Genomic DNA, 22,445 nt, shown 5'->3' with positions numbered 1-22,445 from the left:
TTTTTGTTCTCTCTGTGGCAGAAAGGAGTGAATATGCATCCAGGAGAGGGGGATGTGCTTTGTTCAGAGCAGGGATGCAGGTGCCTGGTGCATAATGCAGGACTGGCAGGATTGGGAAGTGTCTGCCCTGCCCTTGGTCCCCCTGTCCCTCCACATGGACACAGGGGCCCTGTGGCAGCAGGACGGGGTGTTCCAGGGGCTGAAGAGATTCCCATGTCCCACTGATGCTGTAGAGTGGCTAAAATAGAGGCTAGATCAAATTAAGAGTATAAAAGTGGGTATTTATTGAAGGCCTTCACTAGGGACACCTTGGGCAGTCAAGGCCTCTGAGGGGCTACACCCAGGATGGAAAATGGTCACAAGTTTTTCATACAGTTACCAGTTTGGTCCATTTCCATATCAGGGGTTGATTCTCCAAGTACAGTTTCAGGTAATGAAGCAATTTACTCCAGGTTTGCCCCCCAGTTCACTGTGTTTTGCATCTCTTGGGGTCTGAAACAATGAGGTGTCCTTCGGTTTGAGGCCTACAGAGGAATTGTTTTATCTGAACAAAATGGGAGAAAAGCAGCTGACAGGCTATGGAGTTTTAGAGTCACACACTAAAGCAGTACAGGACCTGAAAAATATAAAAGCTAAACCCTAAGGCATCACCATCATGTCTCTGCTTCCCTCTGCATAGAGCTGTCCAGCCAACTCTGTGTGGGGAAGGAGAAGTGCTGGCTGTGCCTTTGACATCTGCTCTTCCCTGCTGCCCCATCCAGCCCTGGCAGGAGCTGGGGGAGAAGTCCCTCCAGCCCCTCTGTGGTGGTTCCTGCATTCAGCATTTCTCCTGCCCACGAGGGATGTGCTGACACATGAAGTCAGTGTCCCCAGTGTCCCTGCAGTGTGCAGACACCAGCCTTGCTGCCATCCTGGCTCTGTGTGTGGGACATGGAGGTGTTGGGGTCTCTCGCTGGTCACAGTGACCCTGAGAAATGTTAAAAGTCTCTTTTCCCAGTCCAATGCTTGAAGAAGGAGTCAGAGCTCTTCATTTCTCAGTCTCAAGGTTGTTTACTGTTCCTTATCTATAAAATTCTTTCTCCTGTCCAGCTGAAGTCCACTCAGCAGGACAGTTCCAGGCACTCTGCCTGCCCCAGGGCAGTGTTATGTCTTTATACCAAAAACTACATGTACAATGTTTACAATTACTTCCTAATACCTGTCACCTATGTTAGACAGTGAGCTTCTACTCTAAACCAATCTAAAAGTGCCAACAACACAGCAGAAGATGGAGGCCAAGAAGAAGAAGGAGAAAGGCTGGACATGCCCAGATCCCTCAATCTTGCCCCCTGAATCCCCATTCTAAAAAAACCCAAAATCTCCTTCTTCACCTTGTGATAAATTCATCATTCTACTTAATTTGTCATGGCTTGCAGATCTTCATCTAAGGCTGGTAACTTGCTCCACAGGTCATAATCAAAACCACAGGGGCATTTTGGGCTCTGTGCCAGGGTCTCTGAGCCCCCTGGCAGGGTCTGGGTTGCTCAGGACAGCCAGAGGGATGTCCTGGCTCCTGACATGGAGGGATGCCCCCATCAAAGCTGGGGTGGCCACTTGGTGGAAGTGAAGGTAAGAGCTCAAATGATGAGCTGGAGAGGTGAAACTGGGCCAACAAACAGTGTGTCAGTGTCTGGTGGCTGCTTTTCTTTGCATCTACCTTTGGTCATGATGTATTTGTGAGTGGTTTACTTCTGGCAGGTTGCAGTTGTAATCTCTGCCCACATTAAGATGGAGAGCGATAGAAACTAAAAAACTCCCAGATTGGTGACTTTGAACTGGGGTTAGTTTGTTCCTCTCAGAATAGCAGTGCCAGATTTGAGGGAGACATGAGAAACCACGATTTCTGCAGCCCTGCTGGCACCAACAGGGTTGGCTTTCCAGGACCAGCCCTGAAATAGAGTTTCTTTTTCTGGCAACAGTTGGTAGCTTCAGTGCTTGGAAACCTCAGCAAAGGCAGCTGATACAAGACATGTCTGAGGACACAGAAAACCCAGCCCAGGGCCCTTCATCTTAAAGATAGTGGAGAAATGAGAGGCTCAGAGAGAAACTAGGGAGTTTGGAAAAACTCATCCTCCTTGGTGAAAACTGGGATGAAATGCATGTTTTGCTAAGGGCTGATGTTTGTGGGTGTCCAGGCTCAGCTGAGAGGGCTGGTGGGGGCTGCAGGGGTTGGGCTGGGGGCTGCTCTGGGTTGCATCAGTCCCCCAGCAGCTCCTCCAGGCACAGAGGGGGATCTGCAGAGCCAGGCACTGCCTGCAATTTGCTCAGGGGTTTGGGAGCTCAGGTGGGTCTGAGCCAGGGCCAGGACAGCGTTTTCCTGGCTTGGTTATCCTAACACTGCTTCACCCCATACATTTCTGAAAACCACTTAAAATTCTCCCAGCCCAATCAACCAGCCTCAGCTCTCCCACCAGCTCACCCTACTCCTTGCTCCCCAGTGTAGGATTCAAGGCAACCCCTGTGGCAGGGAGAAATGATTTGACTCCATTGATATCAGAAGGCCAATTAATCACTTTATTATACTATATTATTCTATACTACATTACACTACATCTAAACTGAAACTGCACAAGCATTCAACCAAGTCTCCTGACTGACCATCAGGACACAGCTTGCAGAGATTGGTCAAGAAAACTAATCACTCACACCACAGTCCAATCAAGTAAATTCCTTCAGGGAAATAATCTTCCAACACATTCCACATGTTCCAAAACACAGGAGCAGCAAATGAGGTAAGAATTGTTTTGATCATTCTTTTCTCTGCTTCTCTCCGGTTCAGAGAATGTGAATCCCACACCCCAGTGCTGAGGGATGCTGGTGATGGCCCTGGAGGATTTGGGCACTGCTGGGAACACCACGCTTGCTCTCATTGCTGTTCCTACAGCCTCACCCTGTCCTTGTGGCAATGTCCTCAGCCTCAGGAGGGTTTTCCCAGGCTGATTCCCAGTTCAGGGCTGACCAGTCCAGGGTTGGTTTCATTCCTGCAGGCAGACTTTCCTGTGACCCCGTGTGAGCCCAGCACACATCAGGATGGAGCTGCTGGCACTGGATTTGGGGAGAGGCGGCTGGGCCATCAGTCTTGGTGCCAGCACCTGGTCAGCTTGGCCCAAATGAGGCTGCCCATGAATTTGGGAGTAAAATCTCAGGTTTGTGCTCTGTGTACAGCAAATGCAAGGGCTCAGCACTGCACTTGCTGCTCCTGCTGGGACAGCACTGCTCAGCACGAGCACGTGTGGGCCCCGGCTGTGTTGTGTTTTATCGTTCTGATCATCCTGTCCTTCCTCCAGCTGCATTTTAATTCTTTAGCATGACTTCATCCCTTGGCAAAGCACCAAGTGCTGTTTTGTCAAGACATCCTTTTTTCTTTTTTTTTTTCTTCATCCTAATTTTGACCACTTGGAAAAGTCACATTTTTAATGTCAGGAAACGAAGTTTTGAATTTCAGCAAAAGAGTGATATCATTTTTCACGAGAGGGTGAAAGCATTCCCACTTCTCAATCAGCTCAGTGGAGGCTAAAGCTGAGCTGTCTGCCATCTGTCTCCTCGCCAGTCTCTCTTCCACCACCATCACTTTTTAACAGGTTGGCCAATTTCAATCACATTTGAGAGCAGGGTAAGTGTCTCAAAGGCAGCTATGCTTCCACAGATTTTGTCAGCTGGCAGGGGATCATTTCCAGAGAAGCAGAAAGGAGTGGGTTTGATGGCCAAGGGTTGGTGGGCTGGTTCATTGTGACAGCTCCAGCTGCCTCTGGTTGAGCTGGGGGTGCCCAAGGGGATGTGGTGGAATTTGGTTGGGGATGTGGGGAGAGTGTAGGGGGTAAAGAGCACAGATATGTAGGAAAATGAACTTCATTTTTTCTACTGTTCCCCAGATTGTTTCAGAAGGTTTTAAAAAGTTTTTCTCAAATGTAAGAAGGTAAAAGAAAAAAATAAAATAACATATTTTCTTGTGCAATGAGTTGGAAGATAGAGGTGGAAAATAGTGTTCTATACAGAAAGAACAGAAAGAGCTGTCTGCATTTTAGATGGAGGCAGGATTAGCCTCCCAAGGCATCTGGTCCCTCTGAGGCTGGCCAACCACTGGGAGGCTTGAACAGGGTCCAGAAACTGGAGCCACTCATCTTCATTTGCTGTGACAAGCCAATGGCTGGGAGAGCTTTGGAGGGTCTGTGTCTGAGTGGGCCAGGCCAAGGAGAAAACCCAGCCCAGGATGCAGCTCCTCACATCTGAAACTTCTCAGGTACAACTGCAGAACATTTTGGGTGTATTTTATCTTTTGAAAATGCCTTCTGTATGCTGTGTTTAGAAATGCAGCACCTGTGTAGGTATATGCAGCCTAGGAGGGCTGGTGCTTTTATACACACATTTTTTGAATGTTTGGTGCTTGAATTCAAAAGGATACATTAATTTAATTCAGTTTTTTAAACACTTGACTTGCGAAGACATAACTGCTTTGAAATGAAGGAACTGATTTTTTTTTCCCTAATTCTGTGAGACAGTTAAAGTAAATGCAAATATTCTTGGTTTTTATATTTCCAACTGCTCTAAACCATTTAAAAACATGTATTTGTTATAGCACTGAATATGTCAGGCAATCCTGCTTTCGAAAAACTAAAATGAAAGGAAAAAGCTGCTCTTCTATTGTCTGCCTGTCCAGGCTTTATCTTGTGCAGCACACATTTAAAATCTTATCTTCTCAAATAATATCCCTGTCAATAGAGACTTTGGTCCCAGCTCATGGGTCTGTTTAATTTCTGCTGCACTAAAACAGTGTGTGAGTCAGCTGGGCAGTGATTCCTGACCAGGCAGAAGGGAATATTCCTCTCCAGACAAGGAGAGAGGTGATTTCTTGAGCTTCCATGGCAGGAGGAAGGGGATGGGATGGGATGGGGTGGGATGGGATGGGATGGGATGGGATGGGATGGGATGGGATGGGATGGGATGGGATGGGATGGGATGGGATGGGATGGGATGGGATGGGGCATCTCTTCTTCCTGATGGAGTTTCCTTTGAGCCAGCAGAACAGAGCTGATTTACACTGGCAGGGGATCTGCCCCCTTGGGAAGTGGGCAAGGAAAAGCAGCTACACTCTGATTGTGGAAGAATTTCTTCAGGGCTGATCAGGGAATGGAAACACTTCTTGGATCCAGCTGAGGAAACACAGCTGACCTTTTGGCTGTGTTATTATTGCCTGCTATATAATAACAACTAGTTATTATTATTGCCTGCTATATAATAATAACTAGTAAGTCCTGGTTTTGTGCTGACAGGAGAGGGGAAGGTGTGTCTTTGCAGCAGAAATTCTCTTGAATGTTTTAAAAAATTGCAGTAAATTCCACAGAGATAGGAGTGAGTGATGCTGTCGTTCATTCAGCTCTTAAGCATGGAGTAGGTGCTTCTGTGTCTTCCTTTTCTATCTCTGCTCACAGAAGGGATGTTACTGAATTAATTACAACATCTTTGTGAAGAGCTGAAGAATCGCTCAAGTCCTCGATTCAGCAGTAGAGAAATGTCACATTCACCTCACAGTAAATTTAACATTATACCAACCTGAACTGCTGCTACTGACAGCATAATAATAAGGCAGGTAATCCAAATCAATTAAATTCTAGTGCCTTCCTATTGTCCTAGAAAATTCAAATTTGAAATTAGTTGGAGTTTCATTTGACTTCTCAATAAAAGAAGCAGAGCTTCAGAGATAATTTGAAGTAAATATGTGGCCCTGAGTGATCTTTCCTCAAGCTGCAGAGACCAGGGGAGCCATGTGTGCCCATGTTTGTGCACACTGAGTAGCAAATACAGCCAGGGGATCCAAGTCAAGGGAATTACTGATCTGAGGCTGCTGCACTGACATGTGCTAGGTGAGTCTCAGGCTTGCCAAGACCCAGTTTGTTAAAATTTGGGTGAGATATTGATCCAGGTCGATGCCAAATTTAGGTGAGATATTGATCCAGGTGGATGCCAAAGGCAGTGTGCCTCCATTTCCACTAAGAGGAAAGAGGACAAAGCCTGGCTCAAAATCCTCTGCAGAACCTTCATGGAGCAATCAGAGGGAGGGGAACTCCTGTGTCCTTCCAGCAGTGACATGACTTGATAGAATATGCATTAGACATCTTACAGATCCCAGAGGAACAGGGAACTGCCCAGGAGCTTCAAAGGCTGTCAAAATGAGTATGTTCCCATTGCACCCTGCCTTGTTTTTGGCACTGTCTGAGCCTTTGAGTCACCTTTAGTGCCAGGATGGGAGGTGGCAGTGGTTGTTTTGGAAGTTTTCAGGGTAAGGCTGGATGGGGCTTTGAGCAACATGGTGTAGTGGGAAGTGTCCCTGCCCATGGCAGGGGGTGGAACAAAATGATCTTTAAGGTCCCTTCCAACCCAAACCATTCTGAGATTCTCTGGGCTGGACTGAGTGCTTGGATAGGGAGGCTGTGGCATGAACGTGAGTCTGTCAGGAGCAGCAGGGTCAGCCATGGTAGTTGAGAGGAAATGGACACAGCTGGCAGGTACAGAGGAAAATTTATTGTCTAGAGATGTTTCTTCTTGCAGAGAAGTCCTGACCAAAGCCCAGGCTTGGTGCTGGGGCTGATCTGAGCCAGTAACTCCAGTGCAGCCATTGGCACCAATCTGGCTGTCCAGAAAAGCTCATGTTGTGCAACTCCTTTTCACTCTGGCAGTGACTGACTTCTTCCAGGGAAGGTCCCTACACATAGCTGATGTATTTTTTTAAAAATACTTTTTTTTCCCAGTATTTACATACAGAGCTAGGCTTTCAGGAAAAGGGATTTCCCCTCTTTCTGCACACTGTATTATACAGGTAAGAGTTTGCTGACACCTTTTAATGTTTTCTGAGACTTTCTGGGAGGACCCTTGGTTGTGAGGGCAGACTCAGCCTGGTATCCCACCTATTGCCTTAAGGAGTGTGCTCAGCAGTAAAATCTGTCTGTGATGCAGGAGTTATCCTACCCCACAGTGACCTGCTCTTTTATTTGAGAGGAGGTCTGCGTGGTATTGCTGTGCAGCTTTTTATCCTACAGCAATCCAATTTCTGGCCATGGGATCATGGGTGTAAGTGCCAGGGTGGGACCCAGGGCACTGTGGTGGAATATCCCAAAAGCTCAGGGGAAAAAGTGGGCCAGGATCTGATGGAGGGAAAAGGGAGAATCATAAATCAGGAGGGAAGAGGAACATGACCCAGTAAGAGAGCAGAAGGTCATGACCCAGTAAGGAACATGGCCCAGTAAAGGAGCTGGTCTCTGCCAGCAGCACCGAATTCACTCCCCTCCCTCCAGCCCTTCCAGGCACTGGGTTGTATTTCTCCCGGTCTTTCCCTGAAGCGAGCAGAGCTCTCTCCTCTCAGTGCCGCAGCGAGCGCCGGGCGCCTCCGCGGCTGCCGGCCCGCTCCGCGCATCCCTCAGCCCGCCCTGACGGGAGCTTTTATGGTCCCCTCGCCCTCCTCATCCCCGGGCCGCTCCCCCCTCCCTGTTCTGGCAGCTCCTCACCGCCCGTCCCGCTCTGAGCCGCGGCACCCGCTCCATCCTCCGGCTCACCCCGCAGCCCGGCCCGGCGCGGAGCATCCCGGTGGCGGTGGGGACCCGCTCCTCCCTCCTCCCCTCTTCCTCCTCCCTCCCTCCCTCCCCGCGGCCTCGAGTCGCGCCAGTGATGGAGAGAGCGTCACCGTCTCCTAGCAGCGCTCCTAGCAACGCTCCTAGCAACCGGGCAACATCTGCTCCCGCTGGACCAATCCGCGCGGGGAACATCTGGGCACCCACCTCCGCGGGCTGCGGCCGGGAGGTGATGCGCTCCTCAGTGGCTGCAGGGACCCGCAGGAGCCGCCACCGCCGCCAGCAGCACCGCCGCCACTCCGCCAGGAGCAGCGAGGGAAGGACGGAGCAGCGCTCCCTCCCGCTGGAGCCGGGGCTCGCTGGGTGAGTGACACCGAGCCCGCGGTGCCCGGGGACGGCGAAATGTTGTTGCCGTGTCAGGGAGGTGGTGCGGGGCTTCGCTGGCGGGATCTGCTCCGGAGGGTTTAGCAGGTGGCTGCTGGCGTGCAGAGGAAGTTTTGCGTTTGTTTGGGAGCTCCCGTGGCTTTGCTGCAGCGCGGGCAGAGGGAAGAGCCGGGGGGAGGCTCCGCGCGTCCCGCAGTGCTACGGGCAGAGGTGCTGCTGCTCTGCCGGACGCTAGAAAAGGTCATTTCCATCAGAGTCCTCTTTTTACGGTCAGAGCTGAACTCTGCAAAGTAACCATAGCTCCTCTTTCCATCCCCTGTTAATGCTGTCATCCTCTGGGATGACACAACTGTCTAAATTTAGTTGTCTTATAGCTCCGAGACACGAGTACACACACATAGCAGCTCTCCTTTCCTTTCTCTCTTGCAGCATTTAGACATGTCTAATTTCGTTCATGTGCTCAAAAAGTCTGAGTGCCTCTGGCACACGCGTGTAAAAGTGCAGAGTTTAGGTATACACATGTATCTGTGGTGGTTTTTTCCCCCCATGAGAGTGGGAGATGTTTTTACTACAGCGTGCCAAATACTTCACCCGGAAGGCAAGGCATCAGCCTGGAAAATGTGTCAGGCAAACTCTGAAATGTGCACCCTGTTAAAAAGAAATGGGAATCTGACTTTCCCCAGACCTGTGCTGCTCTGCAGGCAGTGTGAGCGTGTATGATAGAGAATTAATGCTGCTACTCAAAATAATGGCATGGTTTTAATAGCAGCCCTTTAGCTTTCCTCTGAGGTTGACAAGAATTAATGGAGAAAATAATGTGCCATTTTAAGAGGTGATTGGGGCAGAATTAATGTTCTAGCTCCAGAAACATCCGGATATTTAGAGGAGCAAGCTGTATTTTTGCAGCATTTGCTCTGAGTGGATTATAGCTACACCACTGAGAGACTGAAATGTTTTTTTTTTTTTTTCTTAATGTTTTATCTGCTTTCCTGATGTGTGAAAGGGACTCCAGAAAGCAAGGTCAAAGTTAGAGAATTGGGTGTAACATCAGAACTCTTATTTATCCCTGTTACTAAGCCCTGTGGGGATGCTGAAATAGCACTTTGTCCTCGTGTGGTCCAGCTGCTCGCCGTGTTTGTCCTGATTTTGCCACCTGAGCCATGAGTGTTTCTCCTTGATCCACCACGGCAGGTGACCCTTCAGCAGTGCCGTGCTGCCAGAAATGCTCGCTGAGCCCGTGCGAGGGGGAAATCTTACCAGAACTGCTGAGATTACCCCAGAACGACCCTTTGCAGACTGACTCCGCACCCTCAGGTAACAAACAAGTTTGCAAACTTCAGCTGCTGGGGCGGAGTGAGGGAATTTATCAGGATTAATGTCGAAAGGGGGTGAACCTGGAATTATTAATTTATTCTGTAGGGGAAAGCAGTGGGACTCTGAGGAGGGAGACAGGAATAGTCACTCAGCCATTAAGTCTCATGCCTTCATGCCCTCACGAGGGCCATTCAGATGCTTGTGCCTTGTACACATGTGTGCCCAGGGAGCATCTGCAATTAGGGAGCTCTGCAGAGCAATCAGCAAACTAAAAGGCGGTTTTAAAGTGCAAAGGCAGCAGACAGGAGTGCGGCTGGGGTCCCCAGCTCCCCGTGAGGCAGTGAAAGGGGGCTTGCTCTGCCTGATAAGGCTGATATGCTAGAGGGGCTCGATATGCTTAGAAGGGCTGCCATCGATTGGCAGCCGTGTGAAATCCCGGGGCTGGCATGTGTTTTCGATCCACATGTTCATCTGCCCGTGGTCTGGTAGCTTTGCATGATCAGCTGGGAATCCCACAGTGGGACCAGCTGCTTGTGCCGCCCTGGGAGAGGAGAAAAGCGGCAGCAGAGCATGTGAAAGCAGGAGCACGTTTCAGCTGAGCACCCCCTGATTGCGAGGGCTCTGAAGGTTGGGGACGGGGGAGTTTGTCACCGCACTTTGACAGCAGCAGCAAGGACACGATGATGCGTCCTGCCATGTCAAAGTCACATCTCCTGCTGATGATAAAGGCCGGTTTCTGTGTGCTCAGGAGCCTCAGGTTTAGTGTTTGAGCACACAAGGGATGCTCAGTGAAGGTCTCCGGCTCAGGCAGCCGTAGCTCGCATATTGATCGCTCTCCTTCAGGCTGCAATGGGAACCCTGCAGGGCAGCGGCACATTTGAGTCACCAGCCCGGCGGGGCCGGCTCCGTGCTCACTCCCTGCAGGTGTCTGCATCAACAACCAAACAGCATCGATTCCGACGAGCCCTTTCTCTGCAGCGCTGAGCAGGCAGGGAGGAATTTTCCTCCCGAGGAAAGGCAGGGAAGGTGCAGGAGCAGGCAGGTGAGGGGATGCTCCCAAGGGCTCACGTAACAAGTTCTGTGACTGAGCTTGCAGATCCCTCTCTGCTGTTTGAGACGCAAAGGCACAAGCTCAGGTGTTTTTTTCCCTGGATGTTCAATAATTTTTTAAACCCCGTCCTAGCTCCTGTCTCGGGTAGACTGGAAATCGCCCGGCATTAATTCGTGCCGAGGAGGGGCTGCTGTCACCGGGGCGATGCAGGAGGGCAGGTGAAGCGACTTTGCTGCAATTTGCAGTTCAAACGGGAAGTTGCCACGATATAAATCTATTTCCAACCCGATTTAGATAAGACAGCCCTCTGTCCAAACACGCCTAGTAACTCTGCGAGTACCACACCACAGAGCACCACAATCATTCCCGGGGAAACAAACAGGAACAGACACATTTTGCTTTGTTGAAAGTACAATTAAAACCCTTGAGAAGCTGACCCTGAGAGCTCCCAGCTTGAGACAGAGGCAGCCCTTTATCTATTCCCCCACTGCCGCGAGTGGGATTTCTACTCCGAACTCCCATTAGCGCTAATGGCAGCTCCAGCCGGTGCGCCCTGCGTTCCGGGATGCAAACCCCGGGCACCCCTGGGGCTGCCGATCCCACGGTGCAAATTGCACCGAGCCCTCGGGGAGCAGCGCAGGGCTCGGGGCTGAGCGCTGCCGGGATGCTGGATGCGCTTTCCCGACCCTCATCCAGGCTGGAAGGACAAAGCTCAGCTTGGGGCTGAGCGCTGCCGGGATGCTGGATGCGCTTTCCCGACTCTCATCCAGGCTGGAAGGACAAAGCTCAGGCTGGGGACTCAGCGCTGGGCTGGTTGGGAGGTTTTTGGCCCCGTGCCTTGACTTGTGGTGTAGCGCTGGAGAAAACGTAATGTGATTAAGATGTATCTGTCTCTGAGCTGGAGTGAGGCAGAGGCAGTGACTCACAGCACCTCGCTGGAGCTGTCAAAACACTTGGCTGGCGAGAATAGCCTTCTACACAAAAAGCACTGATTCAATGTGTTTATATTTAAACAAAACGCCAAGGGTCTGATTCACTGCGGCATTACTACAGCCCCGGGTGGCTGTAACCCCGGCCAAGCAGCTCCCAGGCACTCACAGAGGCACGGAGAGCTGAATTCCAGTGAGGGTTAGAGAAAGACTGGGTCCTTGGGAGCCTCCTGCATGGAGAGGGTTCCCTGGAGGGCTCAGTATCGCTGCTGGTGTTGGGGGCACCGTGCAAGGGCACAGCTGGTGCTGAACTTACAGATGCGTGGGCACCAGCAGCAGCCACAAAAAAGATGGTGATGGAATGAGTAGTGGTGGGATGGCAGCTGCACTGATCACAAGAGCAGACCCTGAACTCCTCTTGGGCAGCCCTGGGATGGGATTTGGGTGCCTCCAGCTCTATCTCACCCTGCAGGCGTGCAGGCAGCACTTATTGCTCCGGGGGAGCTGAGCTGAGCCACCTGTGACAGCCCCTGGAGCTGCTGAGCTGGGAAGTGGGTGCTCCAAGCTCTGCAGATTTGGAGCTGCTGGGATTTGCTGACAGATGGTGTGGTGTTGAGCAGCTTGGGGCGACTTTGCTCCTCAAATGTAGTCTTTCATTTAAAACTGGGAACACATTTCAAGCCAAACTTACAGAGCCTGGAGATGCTCTTGGTGTTTGCTCGGTTGTTGTTTCTCTTTCTTGCTCCTAAACTGAGTTGTGGGTGTTGGGGTGAGGGGGTTGTGACAACTTTGCTGCTTTAGCTGATGTAAGGAATTTAAATTCAGCCAACCAGGGGTGTGTCCCAGGCTGGTGCTGAACATAACCCCAGAAAGGGGATGCCAGCTGGGTGCTCAATGAACCCACTGCCAGGATGGTCATGTGTGTCCCTCAGCAAAATACAATTTTTCTGCCTGCTCCTGCCAGCCAGCCCGTGGCATGTGCAAACCCACAGCCCTCCTTCCCTCCCAGCCACAGGCTGCCAGGGCTCCTTCCCTTGTCCTGGCTCCCTGACGTCTCCTGCACCAGCAGTGCTCAGGGGATGCTGAATTTCACATCACCCTCCATCTCTGGGGCAGGGAGAAGAATTCCCGTGGCCTGGAGCAGCAAGGGAGAGTTTTGCATGGAGCTAGAGCAGCTGCAGAACTGAGCTGAGATGCTCTGTATGCTGTGATTGTCTGTGCTGCCCCTGCATTCAGGGTGATTTTCTGCTTCCTCTGCACGCAGGCTGTGCTTCCAGCCTTTTCCCTGAAAAGCACTAGGGAGTGTGTTTTAGCATTTAGAGGTTTGGTTTGAGGAAGGGATCTACCTGTGTGCTGGCTTTGGCTCCTTTCCCAGCCCTGACAGCCTGGGTGGCTCTGGGAATGTCACTTCATCTGTCTGTACCTTTGTTTTCCTCAGAGCAGTGTGAGGAAAGCTGTAATGTTCTCCTATCCCATGGCACGGGGAGATGAATGCGTTTGTTGTTGCGCTCAGATGACACAGCACAGTGAGGTTTCACCTAGGAGAACACAATATCAGAGTAATTAAATATCCAGGCTGCCCAGGCTCTGGGGTAACTCAAATATTGGAATGAAAGCTGCAGGCAGAGGAGGTTGCTGCACATGAATTTAAAGCTGTGTTTGCAGCTGTGCCAGTGGAGGGGTGAAGACCATAGCCCTGCCCTTGTCCTTGAGAGCTGAGCTGGGTGCTGGGAGCATCTCTGATGTGTGTGAGGGTCCAGGGCAGCTAGAACCTTGACAGCCGGGCAGTGTGGTCCCGCTGTAAGAGCAATAATCCCTTTCCTGGAGAAATGCTGCTCTGAAGTGCAGCCCATGTCCTGATGGGTCCCAGGGCAGGGCTGAGGGGTCTTGACTCCAAATGGGGTTTAACTCCACCTGTCAGTTTTCTGCACACACCTGCAGAATCCTTCATGAAAAACCTCCATCCTTAAAATTCAGTGAGAAAATGCAAGAATCCTCTGACTGAAGGGATTTCTTCTCCAGCCCCTTCTTGCGGGTTTTTGATGTAGAAGGAAGGGAGGACACGTTGCTCCTTCCTGCCAGTGAAGGGGAGATGCTGTCAGTGCCTGGAATGGTTCTGTGGGTATTTCAGCACCCCCAGCAGCAGCTGAGACTCAAGGAGCCCCTCACGCCCCATGGAAGGATCCTTCCAGCAACATGAGGTCTGTGTTCTGGCTCTGCAATACATTATTGCTTTTCTATTGTGTCAGGGAACCAAAGCCTTTATTTCTTCAGAAAATCGAAGTTTCAAATGCTCCCATAAAGAGATCCCAATTTGGGGGAGAAAATATTTTCCATAGGACCTGACTTTGATTTATTCTGTGAAGTGGTTCTGGATACTCTCTTCCCCTGGATTGGCTTTAGACATCAGTATAATAAAGTTTTGGTGGGGTTTTTTTTTTGGTTTGGTTTTTTATTTTTTTTAAGGACATTTAAAAGCAAATAACAGAAATTTATTATAAAAGGAGGGTGTGGGAGGAGATTGTGCTTCCCAGAAATGCACAGGTCTCCTCGTGTTTTCTGGTGAATAGCCAAGCAAAGCCCAGTCCTGGCTCTCACAGGGACCCAGTGCTCTCCAGGCTGAGTACCATTGGAATTATGCACCTTGTTGAGATGCTGAATTAGCACCATGTCACCTTTCCAGGGAGATGAGCAAGCTCAGATGAGGCAGCCCAGAGAGCCCTGGTCCTCTGCAGGGTTCAGCTCTGGAGGAACACCCCTCCCCTGGGCTCTTGCCACAGGACAAAAGCCCAATAAATTCCTTTTCTTATCGCAAATGTTGACTCTCCATCCTCTGTGCCCGGCAAAACTGAAGCCACCCAGAGTACAAACCCTCTCCATCACCCTCCCACTGAACCGGGGCTCTGCTGCTCTTCTGAGACAACACCACCATCTAGTGAGAGCACTCAGCGTTGGTTTTCCAGGGAAGCCACGGAGCTCCGTGTGTGATGGATGGAAATCAAACCCCAATCCTTGGCCCACACCCCCCAGCAGGGCACAGGCTCCCCTGTCCTGGACACAGTGGCCCCATCCTGGTCAGGGACATTCCCATCTCGGGCATCTCCTGCCTGCTCCGTGGGGCTGTGGCTGCCCTGACACCCACTCAGCTGTAGGACCAGGACACTCTGCCTGTGCCCAGGGCTGTGGTGGTCCCTCCAGAGAGGGGAGAGGGGCTGGCTGTGCTGGCAAAGCTCAGGGGGGCTCTTTCAGAGACAGCTTCACATTTGCCAGCCCCTCAGCTGTTATTCCAGTGGGTTGAGGGCTGCAGTCTGTATGTTGACTCCCTCTGGATCCCTCCTTGCCCTGCACACCCTGACTGTGATGCTGCAGCCACCCTGGCCAATACTGACTTTTCTTTTTCCTCTTTTGTGCAGAGCTGATCTGATCGGGGCCTACCAAAGACATTAACGACGTCGAAAGTAGCTTACTTTAAGAGAAAATATGCAGAAGAAGAACATTTACATCAAGATTACCATGAGTATTGTCCAAAAGTGAGTATCTCCCTCTCTTCAGACCCCTAATTTCATTCCTTGAAAGAAATTATCGCACTCACTCCTTCCCCCAATTTAATTCCTTGAGAGATTACCATGAGTATTGTCCAAAACTGAGTATCTCCCTTGCTACAGACCCCAACTCTTCCCCTAATTCCATTCCTTGAAAGATTACCATGAGTATTGTCCAAAAGTGAGTATCTCCCTTGCTACAGGCCCCAACCATTCCCCTAATTTAATTCCTTGAAAGATTGCCATGCGTATTGTCCAAAAGTGAATATCTACTTCATTCCAGACCCCAACCCTCCCCCTAACTTCATTTCCTTGCAAGATTATCATGAGTATTGCCCAAAAGTGAGGATCTCCCTCACTCCAGACCCCTAATTTCATTCCTTGAAAGAAATTATCGCCCTCACTCCTTCCCCCAATTTAATTCCTTGAAAGATTACCATGAGTATTGTCCAAAACTGAGTACCTCCCTCACTCCAGACCCGATCCTTCCCCTGATTTCATTCCTTGAAAGATCATCATAAGTATTGTCCAAAACTGAGTATCTCCCTCACTCCAGACCCGATCCTTCCCCTGATTTCATTCCTTGAAAGATCATCATAAGTATTGTCCAAAACTGAGTACCTCCCTCACTCCAGACCCGATCCTTCATCTAATTTCATTCCTTGAAAGATTACCATGAGTATTGTCCAAAATTGAGTATCTCCCTCACTCCAGACCCCAACCCTCCCCCTAATTTCATTCCTTGATGCTAAAGACCCACCCATTTACTCCCCAGCACCTGATACTACCAGAGGACCGGACTTGTATCCTAAAACTGTCTCTGCAGAAGCTGCGCTTCCTGGACGACCCCGAGGCCTATCTCCGTAGGTCGGTATTAATTAACAATCTGTTGAGGAAGATCCACCTAGAGACAGAGAGGGAGAGCTATGAATACTTTAAGGAGGCTCCGTGCTGTAGGACTGCCTACTCTGACGCACGAAAACGGCTGAAGCTGATGGTGCAGGAGTGCTGTTCCCAGTCGCTCTATTATGAAGAGCTGCACTCGTATCGCATCGTGCCTTACTCCGCAGAGAGCGCCGTCTACGGCATGGGCTACACGAGCAGCCACCTGGAGCAAAATCCTCAGTTGCTTATTTATAAAATGAATTAAAAAAGTAGCTGTTAGACCCACTGATGTTTGTTTCTGAATGCTTGGACTGCTTGTTGAGGTGTTGAGGTGAGGCACTGATTGCAGAGGTGTTTGCGATGATCATCGGGAGGCGGAGAGGGAGCTGAGTGGAAGGTGCTTTGGATAATGCTCTGTTAACCCCCGGTGTGAAGCACCTTGCTGTGCACACAGAGAGGTGCAAGACAGAGGTCCTAAACCTGCAGAGACTGCGTGCAAGGCGGTTTGTAGAAACTAAGCTGCACTTGAAGTCACCTGTGTGTAGATACGGATGCTCCCAATCCCTTTCGCAGTTAAATTCCGCCATCCCCGGTGCAAGGGGAGCCCCCAAAGCAGTGGAGTAGTCTAACAGTGAGGAGTAAAACACAAGTTATCTGCTATAAAAGTATAGACAGAAAGTTTCTTTGAGAATTGCTTTGACCATGAAGGAGTCAGTGCCAAAGGAATCAGTCTTTAGCTTAGGATTTTCAGAGACTGAACTCGCTTGCTACTTACAGACACTCTGTACTGAGATTTGCAAGGGTTTGTGGGTTGGTTTTTTTAAAAAATAATTGCATTCACTTTTTACTTATATTATCTCTTAGCTGGTATCTACTTTGCTATTTTAATGCAAACCAGAATGACTCACAGGAAAGATTGTTTCTTCAGCCCATCATCAGTGTTCCCTTAACTTCATTTGCCTCTTTCCCTAGCTGTTTCCCTGAATACTTCTTTGCATGCTAATTTGCTGTTTGGCCCGAGGTTCACACTGGTGCTAGGGAATAGACAGCAATTTCTTTTTATGTGGACTATAAAAGGCAGAAAAAAAAAAAAACATAGATAGAGAATGAATGTATCTGACAGATGATGGTAAGACCTCAGAGGCTCTCCTGATAAAACTGCTCAGCACTAGTAATAATGTTTCAGGTTAAGTGAAATGTCTAATTTCAATCTGGGAATTAACTTTAAAATATGTAAATATATATATTTCACAAGCTATGGCATGTGGGATGTTCAGCAAACGGAATGACTACAAGTTGGAAAGTTTCACAGCTGCCAAAGCTACGTCATGAAAATACCAAAGAGTAACATTAGGGAAAGGATGATGCTCCAGCCATGGGGCCAGAAGCAGAGATTGCACTATAATCTGGGGGAATGTGATTAATGAGCCTGTAAATTAGCTGTCAGGGACCTGCATCCCAGAACTGCTGAACAAATACACGAGATGGTTCAAAGCCTGTCAAAGTCCTGCAGGTCTGTTGGCTTTGCCTCGCTGACTATCACCACTTTAAAGCTTTAAAACACAGTAAATAATAGTGCACACTCAGCTGGAGGCAGATATATATATATATATATACATATACATATATACATATATATCTAAGAACCAAATTTTTTATTTGTTTTGAAAGTCTTTGCTCTTGCAGATGTGGCTGATGCTATTTTTGAAGCATTATATAGTGTGAACAAATACTGTGGCTTGCCAGGAATGTGCTTTTTGTGTCAGATTCCTCCTGTCACCCTGCTCAGAGCACCCTGGTCGTGTGTGTCACACATATCATCACAGCTCCCAGGCACGTGTTAGTGCTGGAGGAAAGGCAAAAGCAGAAATGTGTGAAGAACAAAGTTAACTCTGGTATCAGTAGTTAGAAGTCAGTACAGGTTTAGGAGACAGAAGGAAGCAGTAAAATCCAGATTTTTTTTTTTTAATAAAAAAAAATTAATGTCAGCAGTGTAATTCAAAACAAGGATAACCTGCAAACTGGAGAATATAAACATCTCAGATACTGTGGGAAGGCTGAAAAAGCAGGGCAGTGCTGTTTGGGAGGTGCTGCTAGTCATGATGAATGTTCAGATCTCTGTTTTTGCTTTGAGACAAGTCATATTTACTTATCTCTTAGAAAAGGCTGTCTTTCAATCCTCAGCCAGTGCAGTTCACCCTCAGAGCTTCCTGGCTGTGCACAGTTTGATTCCTGCTGCCCCTGGGCCTGCACCAGCCCAAAATCATGCAGCTGGTCCGCTTGCATGATTTGAGAAATGGTTTCAATGTGGTTTGAGAAGTTTCCAGTGGGAAGGGGCAATGCCCACTTCAACAGGGGGCTGGGAGAGCCCAGGCTGCTGCTCAGGGGTGTAGGACAGCCCCAGTGTGAGCAGTAAGAGCTGGCAGAGAGGCCCATTTGCTACTGTCAGAGGTGCCATTGTCCCCCAGGAGCTCCCTGGCCTCCATGGCACTGGGAACGCCTCGTGCCACCCCAGGGCCGGGGGAATGGTGAGGGAAAATTGCTCCTGTCTTCTGATTTTTCAAACCATGTAATTTTCCACTCTGAAGTGGTTTGAGTTATGCAATTTTGTTTCTCTTAGTGTCCATTTTCACTCGATTTCATAACGATCCAGCATGTACAGGAAATGCTTAAATGCTTCTTTTCTCTCGCTGGCTGACTCTTTATATTCATAGGATGGCTCTGGCTTGAATAAACAAATCTTTTAACTTAAAATTAGAAACGTTTCAATGTAAGGAAAAAAGCTCAGTAGGATCAAAGTCTTTAACATCACCTGAACAAAAAACATTGGCCCTGTCAGATTCACCTTTGAAGAGGTTCTTTGCCTGCTGAAAGAGGGAAATACTTTCTTGCCTATTGAAAGCTTCTCTGTGAAGGCATTGTGATAACTGAACAGATATAACAGACAAAAATCTGCATCAGGTCGCAAAACTCCTTGGGCTACCTAGGACAGAGGATGATAATTTACTCATGTTTTTCTCATGTGCTGTTTTCTTGAAGAAAACACATTGTCTCTAATTTTTTTTAAATTTTCACTTGCTCCAGGACCTGTTAAAATGGATTATTTCTTTCTAGAGAACAAATTGAGTTTTTTATAGTTGACTTTTTGATATGGCATTGAATCAAAGGTTCACTTTTCTACATGCTTTAAGTCTGCTTCAGTTTTTACTGCCTTCTGCTTTGCCCAGTGATTGGTGCTGCTGAAAAGTGGGTCTGAAAATTTTGATTTGAATGCTTAAAAATAGTTTATGGGGTGATAAAGAAGTAAAAATGTGCAATAACATTGCAAGTGACTCCCAAAATATTTGACACCTTTTGAATTATATACTTATATTGATTTTAACATTTAGTTGCCAAGTTACTGGGTACCAGCATTTTAATACAGCTACATACAGTGATTTTTCTTTTTTGGGTTTGTAGCTACAGTTCAGCTCTTCTGGCTTCTGATGTGAGAATCTGTCTGTAGGTGGTCAACTTTCAGTGAGATAGATTTTTATATATATATATATATATATATATGTTCTATTATGACTGCATTAGGAACTCCTACATATGGGCTATGTTTGCACTGGATGTAAAGAAAGTCCTTGCTTCCCTTTGACTCAGTTGCCTTGGAGATGGAATATTCATCAGAGAGAATATAGATGAGCTGGGTAACAAGGACAGACTTGGTGAGGAGAGCTGATCATTTTGAAAATGACTGGCTTAGGACATTTCATTTCCACCTGGGAACTGCAGCACACTTGGCTGTAATTCGTGTTTCTATGAGTTGAGTTTTCCTTGTGCTGCTTTTCTGGCTGGACATGGGTGGGGTCCAGAGTGTGGGTGTGGGTGGGGTCTGGTGCAGAGCCCCAGCACTGACTTTGAGCATCCTGCCCTAGTGCAGGTGTCCCCACCCATGGCAGGAGGGTTGGAACCAGGTGGTCTTTAAGGTCTCTTCCAACTCAAACCATTCCATGATTCCATGCTTCTGTGAAATTAGGGCCTTGATCCTGTAAATGCTTGGGTTATCACCTGATTTCCTCACTCAGAGCCTCCTGAGAGGCTCCTTGTGTGCTTGATGCTCAGCATGTGCACGAGCTTGTGTGGGGCTGGGGCTGCCAGCTCCCCCTCAATTGCCATGTTATCAGTGACAGTGACCCCGAGCTGCTGCTTCAGCTCTCCAACACATCTCTCTTGCACTGTAAATTGAATTTCTGTTTTCCAATGAATGTGTGAGTATATGGACTATTGTGCCTTAAGTCCCACCCTCGTTCGAGCCTCTGTAAATGTTCTGTAAATCCGCAAACCGTCCATCGCTGGTATCTCCGTGCACTCTCTCCAGATCTGATTTGGTACTTGGCAGGACCTTGGGAAACCCAACCCTGACCTCAGTTTGCCATGAACACAAGAGGGGATCTGCCAATTCCCTGTTTTCTTTATTCAGATTGCTTTCCTCTCCGACATTCATGAATTTCTGTTTTTCTGGTTTCTGCCATAGTTGGGCTCTGGGCTGCCTGCAGCACCAGGAGCCCCTTGTAGCAACTCAGAAAGTTGTAAAAAAGTTGTCTCCAGAATTTAAATACCACCTGTGGAATGCTCCCAGGAGGGAATCACAGCTGCATATAGCAACTGTGGCAGGTGTTGTCAAGTATATCATCATATATTTGACACGACTGACAAAGCAGAGAAGGGAACACCTATTTCTATTGAAATGCATGAGCCTGCATTATGTTAAATACATGGTGATTATACACCAAATAATTGGAATAATACCTACTGGTTCTGTAACAAAAAAAAAGCTTTTTAATGTTTAAAATTACCTGGGACCTGACTGAAGGTTTTTATGAAATTGTTTTCTAAAGTGAATAGTAGAAAAAATGTATATGTATTTTAAATATACGTATGATGTGCATGTTATTAATAAAGATCTATTTCTATTGAACCAGATGGACTCTTGTTGATTGTATGTTGTTTGGTTTACAAGTTAGCATGTAATGTTTCTAAAGAGAAGTTTCTAACTCCATCAATCCCCTAAAAAACTTATAACCACAGATTCATTGAAGGACCTGGATCAGAGAGCAAACCTGGGGTAACTCCTCTGTCATTCACTTGTCCTGCCCTGATCCCATTGTTTGCATCCCAACTTGCCTCTGAACTTGCAAGACCCTTCTTATTTTCCTTGTTTATATATTTTATTTCAAAATCTGCGAGGAACCATTTTCCTAATGATGCTCTGCAGAGCATGTTCCAGAGGCTGCCAAAGGGTCAAAGCTAAAATAGTTAGCTTTTGGAGCCTTTCAGATAAATGGGTTTTTTACTAAAAATCCTGATTATGATGGAAAGATCACCATCTTCCTCACCCTTGGGAATTTTCTTTAGGATTCTTTTCTTGAAGAAGCTGAAGTGAAACACTGAACATATTGAAGAGATACTGAAAAAATATTTACAAAGGGTGGGCTTTCCCCACTTGAGGCAGTCACAAGGAAATATCTTCTAGGGCCAGGTGCTTCAGCCCCCATGTCCATCCAGGACTTGGGTACCACCTGAGCTGCAGGTCCAAGTTTTGTAAAGACTGAACATCCCAACCAGGTGCCATAGGCACAGCCGTGCATCAGTCACCTCCTCTGAAGCTGCTGCATCAGGAGACAAGAGCTGGATGCCTCAACCTGAGGGCAGCTCTGAAACCACTGATCCTGAACCCCCTACAAGCCTCATGTGAATGTGGCATTGCCAGGATTAGCAGCTACCACTCAGACCCTGGGGTGTTCCTTATCAGACACCTTTACCTCTCTCTGAACCACTCCTCTTTTTAACCAAAATCAATACCTAGACCTTGGTCTGGGGATGTGCATGACTTAGAGGAATGGGCTTGCTGCATGTCTGCAGTTTGAACCTGCTTTTGTGTGAATGACCAAGGGTCTCTGGCACAGACAAATATCTTCAAATTATAAAAAATCCTCCAGGATGTAGGCACACAGTTTGCGATAATTGGAAGTGTAGCTGTGGGCCAGCCTCATCCCCAGTGGGCACAGCTGTGAGCAGCAGGTGAGCAGCACTGACAGCAATGAGCAATGGAGTGCCCAGGGGCACTGACCAACCACCAAAGGGACCAGAGGGCACACAGGCACAGTGCATGAACATGAGGGGATGAAAGGTTGGGCTAAAGAACAAGAAGAGCAGATCCTTGCAGCTTTTTGAAGTGATGTTGCGTTGCTCTATATGGCTTGAAGCTTTCTGAAATTTTTTGGTGATACTCTGTGTATTTTGGCTGTCTCACCTGTGACACCTGGACACCTTGGTAGGAGCTGCCACTTCTGAGGATTCACCACACAGGTAAGGTGTGCTGAGGCTTCCTTGGCCCAGTTGTGGGGAGAACTGCCGTAGTGTGGAAACCAAAGGCATTGGAGCAGCTTCCCACCTCCCAGAACAGAGGCACTGGCTTGTCCATCACAGGCAAACTCTTTCCTGCTACAGATCGTTTCAAGGTCAGGTGGATCATCCTACCACAAAGCAAATTCAGTTCCAGACTTAAGGTGAGGTCCTCTATGCCAATTCCTCTGCTGCTTAAGAAGCTGATGAAAATACCATGGCCACACCATTGTGGGCTTGCTCTGAACTCAGCTGTATTTTCTTTTTAGCTCTTTACAGCCACTTTGAATTGAAGTAGCTGCTGGGCTGCCCTACCCTGGCACTGTCAGCCCATGGAGCAGCTGGCACA

At 48.3% G+C, this 22,445-nt stretch overlaps 1 long non-coding RNA gene across 1 annotated transcript; it reads left to right on the top strand.

Moving 5' to 3' along the window:
- The first annotated feature begins 7,790 nt into the window (after window positions 1-7,790).
- LOC131084590 (uncharacterized) lies at window positions 7,791-20,669 on the top strand. Its single transcript, XR_009114577.1, has 4 exons — window positions 7,791-7,964; window positions 9,177-9,299; window positions 14,693-14,809; window positions 15,597-20,669. It is a non-coding gene; the product is annotated as an uncharacterized LOC131084590 (long non-coding RNA).
- Window positions 20,670-22,445: the final 1,776 nt, after the last annotated feature.

This window comes from Melospiza georgiana, chromosome 6, assembly GCF_028018845.1.
Source record: "Melospiza georgiana isolate bMelGeo1 chromosome 6, bMelGeo1.pri, whole genome shotgun sequence".
Classification (NCBI taxonomy): domain Eukaryota; kingdom Metazoa; phylum Chordata; class Aves; order Passeriformes; family Passerellidae; genus Melospiza; species Melospiza georgiana.
Note: the sequence above shows the minus strand (reverse complement) of the source record. Positions and strands in the feature narration are given on the sequence as shown.